General features: G+C 39.0%; 1 pseudogene; it reads left to right on the top strand.

The window, feature by feature from the left end:
- The first annotated feature begins 577 nt into the window (after window positions 1-577).
- Window positions 578-921, top strand: LOC117025291 (60S ribosomal protein L30-like; annotated as a pseudogene).
- The last annotated feature ends 3781 nt before the right edge of the window (window positions 922-4702 follow it).

The following is a 4702-nucleotide window of genomic DNA, read 5'->3' as shown; positions in this document are numbered from 1 at the left end:
TCTAGATAAAGCAAACTTGAGGTCTTACACGAGCAGATATCAAGACACATTATAAAGCCACAGCAATTCAGAGAGTGTATTATTGTTTCAAGGATGGACCAATAAACATATGACAGAATAGAAAGTGAAGAAAGCGCCACTTGATTTTTTTACAAAGGTGACACATCAGTGAGGAAAGAGTGGCCTTTTTAATAAATTGTACTGGAGCCATTGGAAATCTACATAGAAAGAAAAAAATATTAAATCCCTACCTCACACGAAACATAATAATCAACTCCAGGTGAGTTGTAGCTGTAAAAGTAGGTAGAAATAAAATAAAGATTCTAGGAAGGAAAACTGAGAATATGTTCATGACCTTTGGTGTAGACTGAAAAAAAATTAGGAAGATAGAACAGCAATAATTATGTATAAAATTATAGATAAATTTGACTAAATGAGAAAGTAAGAATTTCAGCTAATCGAAAAGATACCATTAAGGAAGTGAAAAGGTGGCATTATGGGAACGTCTTCCTTTCTTGCTCCCCAGCCATGACGGCTGCTCTTGGTTGGGGGCCTTCCCACACCTAAGGCAGGAAAGATGGTGGCCGCAAAGAAGACAAAAAAGTCGCTGGAGTCGATCAACTCTAGGCTCCAGCTTGCTATGAAAGTGGAAAGTATGTGCTGGGGTACAAGCAGACTCTCAAAATGATCAGACAAGGCAAAGCAAAACTAGTTATCCTTGCCAACAACTGCCCAGCCATGAGGAAATCTGAAATACAGTATGACGCCATGTTGTCCAGGAAGGGTGTCCATCACTACAATGGCAATGATATTGAATTGGGCACAGTGTGGAAATACTACAGAGCATGCACACTGGCTATCGTTGATCCAGACAATTCTGATATTATTAGAAGCATGCCAGAAGAGTCTGGTGAAAAGTAAATCATGCAAAATTTTTCTTTAATAAAACTGGCCAGAGCCTGGTTAAAACAAAAAAAAGAAAGAAAAGAAAGTGAAAAGGCACACAACAGACTGTAAAAAAAAAAATGTTTGCCATCCAACTATCCAACAAAGGACTCATACACAGCATATACAAAAACTCCTACAAGTTAATGAGAAAAAAGACCATCCAGTAGAAAAATAGACAATTAGACCTGAACAGGCACTTTACAAAAAGAACATCCCAATGGTCATTAAATGTATGAGATGGTGTTTATCATTAGTCATCAGGAAAATGTAAATTAAAACCACAAAGACATGCCACTCTGTACCCACTCGAACACCAACTTCCGGTGAGGATATCAAGCTATTGGATTTTCCTTGGATGGCCGTTTGCTAATGTAAATTAGTGCAACCAATTGAAAAGAGTTTGGCTTAAACTGACCATATGCTTCCTCTATTACCAGCAATTCTACTCCTAAGTATATGCCCCAAAGATAATGACTACACATGCGTACCAAAAGACGTAGTAGCACTCTGCATAGAAACCAGAAACTGGAAACAACTCAAAAGTTCATCAATAGTAAATGGATCGCAGTTAATTCATATGATGCAAAGCTATGTGGCAAAGAGAAAGAACAAACCCACCACATGTCACAACATGAATGAATTTCATGGACAAAAGTTGAATGAAAGAAACCAGGCACTAAAGAGTACCTAGTGAACGATTTCATTTGTATAAAATTCAAAAACTTGCAAGACCAGCAATCCGTAATTTAAGTCAGGATAAGGGTTACCTTTGAGGAGAGGCATGGATTTACTGAGAAGATTCCTAATGAGGGCTTCTGAGTTGCTAGTGATGATCTATACCTTGGCCTGGAGGGCATTTATAATTTGTGTTCACCTTGTGAAAATTAATACATACATTATTTTTGTTCTACTTCAATCAAAAGTTTATTTTTAATGTACCAAATATAGTAAATGTGTATGGGAGGTGACAGTTATTTCCTCAACAATATATAGGTGTGTAAGGCTGTAAAGGGTTGATTTTGTTCCAGATTTGAATGGGGAATTTTAGAAGACTGTACAGAAGCTCGAATTATTTCCAAAGACATTATACAACTGACTTGTGCATTTATAATGACCTTTTGTTACTTCATGTCTCATTCCATTCTTTCCATTCAATGTTCTAAATGTCCCCAAAGAAACATACATAATACAATAAACAAACTGTGCCATTTGTTCCTGGCCCATGGACATAAAATCAAGGCTTGAGCATGAAGAATTAAAATCTTAAACCCAGATCTACTCCTCACTAAATCAGTGCCACCTAAAGCACCACAATGGCCCCGAAATGGAAACAAGCATCTGGACCATTTCCCTGAGGAACCCCACAAAGGCTCATTGTGGCATTGCAAAGGGCCAGGCCTCTAGGGCACAATCCCTCAACAGGAAGAATGCCTCACCCTGGCTGTTCCCACACAGCTCGTGCAGATTGTCTGCAGAAGTGAGCTCTTCCTGTTAGAGGCTGGATAAATAATGTTCAAAGGAAAGCATAAAAAAGGAAATAGGTAATAGCATAGTGGGGAAAACGCTACTGAATTTAGACTTTGGCTCTGTTTCTAACCAGATGGTTAGTGGTGGCCAGCTGATGGAACTTATCAGCACTTAATGTCTTTTTGCAAATGGATATACGATTGGATGGTCACTCAACCCCTTCACAGCACAAACATTCTTTTATACTCTGGTGAACTCTTTAAAGTGATTTTAGAAAATAATAATAAAATGAAGTAAAATATAACAATAAAATAAAAAGCCTTATCTTGATACCATGTATTCTAAAGCTGAACTGTGCATTGTTGCCCTCTGGTGGATGGCACATGGCAATGCTTAGTCACACGTACTGGAATATTACCTGGGCATGGTGTAAAGCAGCCATTCTTCATCCCTTCCCGACCAGGAAACTTGTGTTTTGAGAACCGAAGATCATATTCCCTCTGCTAGAGCCTCAAACAGGCAATAGTGCTATTTAAGCCCCTGACTTCTGGTTCTTCATGTTTCACACATCGATGAATATAATAGTGCACCGTTACAGACAGAAATCTCCAACGGAGCCAAAGCCCAGCACGATTCTTTTCATCCACCAGTCAGGTGGCCATAAGCAAGACGGAAATGTTTACTTCTATTTGAATAGCCTGTGATTTCTGATCAGAAGGATTTGAAATGGTTCTGGGCAAAATTCAAAACGGTATCCAATTAACATGTTCTAGAAATGGAAAGCTCCCTGTTTACTTCTCACTGTACGAGTGCATTAGACAGCTTCCAACCTTAATGATTCTGAGCATGATGTGGCCCACGTGATTATAAGTTCCCAGGGACTCAGGACCAGGCGGGGAATGCCACTTTCCCAGGCTCGCATTCACAAACCAGCAGTATCAACATCTGTGAACGTCCTGAAATAGCCGAAGAACAGATTGTACGGTCCCTCACGATGTGCCAAACACTGTTCTAAGGACAAGAAATACAATGGGGCACACAAATAGACACAACGATTGACCTCAGGGAAATAAAACGCCAGGACAATCCTAAAAAGCATAAGATAACCAGGAGTTTCCTATGTAGCATCATCGTGTGAAAGCCCTTTAAACTTCCAGTTAAAAAAAAAAAAATCTCATTCACTTTGTATACAAAGGGACAGGACTTGGGGTGGGGGTATCATTCCAAGGCTCTTAATTATTATTTTTTAAGGTTGGTTCTATATATTAATGGTGGCTCCCATAGAATATTTAAAGGATGCCAACAAAAAAAAAAAAAAAACAAAAAACAAAAAAAAAGCTCAATGTACAGCAAGAAAGCAATCTTGTATAAAGTAGAGAGACTCTCAGTTTGGCTTTGAGCAACTAATGATACAGACTGAGAAAGTAATATTCTCCTGGAGAAGACAAGAAGAGCTACAACGAGAAGCAAGAGTTTGTATCACCTCACTGGATGGGTAAACCATGGGAGATGAGGCACATTTAGAAAACCTGAGTTCAGAAGGTAGTTTGATTAATGGAGGAGAAGAATCATTCTCTTGGGTCTTTAATTTGGGCTGAGTTGTAGGAAAAGATTGATTTAGTTACCAGGAAGTTTTTATTTGTAGATTCTAGAGGGGGCCAGAGAAAAGTTCGGCTTGCTCATGGATTAATGAACGGTCAACTAAAGTGGCTGAGAAAGCGGGGTAATGCTGGGTGAAGGCCAGGTAAGTGACACAGGGAAAGAGTGTGAGACAACCAGAGACCGAACCTTCAGTGTGGTGACTCATTCCCTTCTGTGGGCAATAAACACTCGCAAGGGAATTTCAAAAATGGCCTCTTATTTGAACAAATAAAATGCCCATGTTGAGGATGGATGCATTCATTGCTATGATTGTTTAAAACCAATTCCATGACTGAAGTCATATATTCTCTAATCATGAACAACAAAAGGAAAAACAACTCTAATGACAGCTGCACTTTTATAAAGATAGAACACTGGCCTTTGATGTGGACAGAAAGCTTTGCTCTGGAGATGTAGGGTCGTTTTCAAGGCTGTGCACCTTAAAGCCAGCCGTCATCTTAGTAGAAGTGGATTTTGACTTTTGGAAGAAAAGACGAGAGATCAAAAGATTAGTAATTCTGTGTAAATAACAGATATGCTTTGTATTAACATCAGGTGAAAGCTAACAGTAGTGGCAGCTTGAATAATCAAAGAAACCTGAGAAATTTTCCACAAGAAAGCCCTTGTTGGCTTCATGACCCTGACA

This window comes from Rhinolophus ferrumequinum, chromosome 7, assembly GCF_004115265.2.
Source record: "Rhinolophus ferrumequinum isolate MPI-CBG mRhiFer1 chromosome 7, mRhiFer1_v1.p, whole genome shotgun sequence".
NCBI lineage: Eukaryota > Metazoa > Chordata > Mammalia > Chiroptera > Rhinolophidae > Rhinolophus > Rhinolophus ferrumequinum.
Note: the sequence above shows the minus strand (reverse complement) of the source record. Positions and strands in the feature narration are given on the sequence as shown.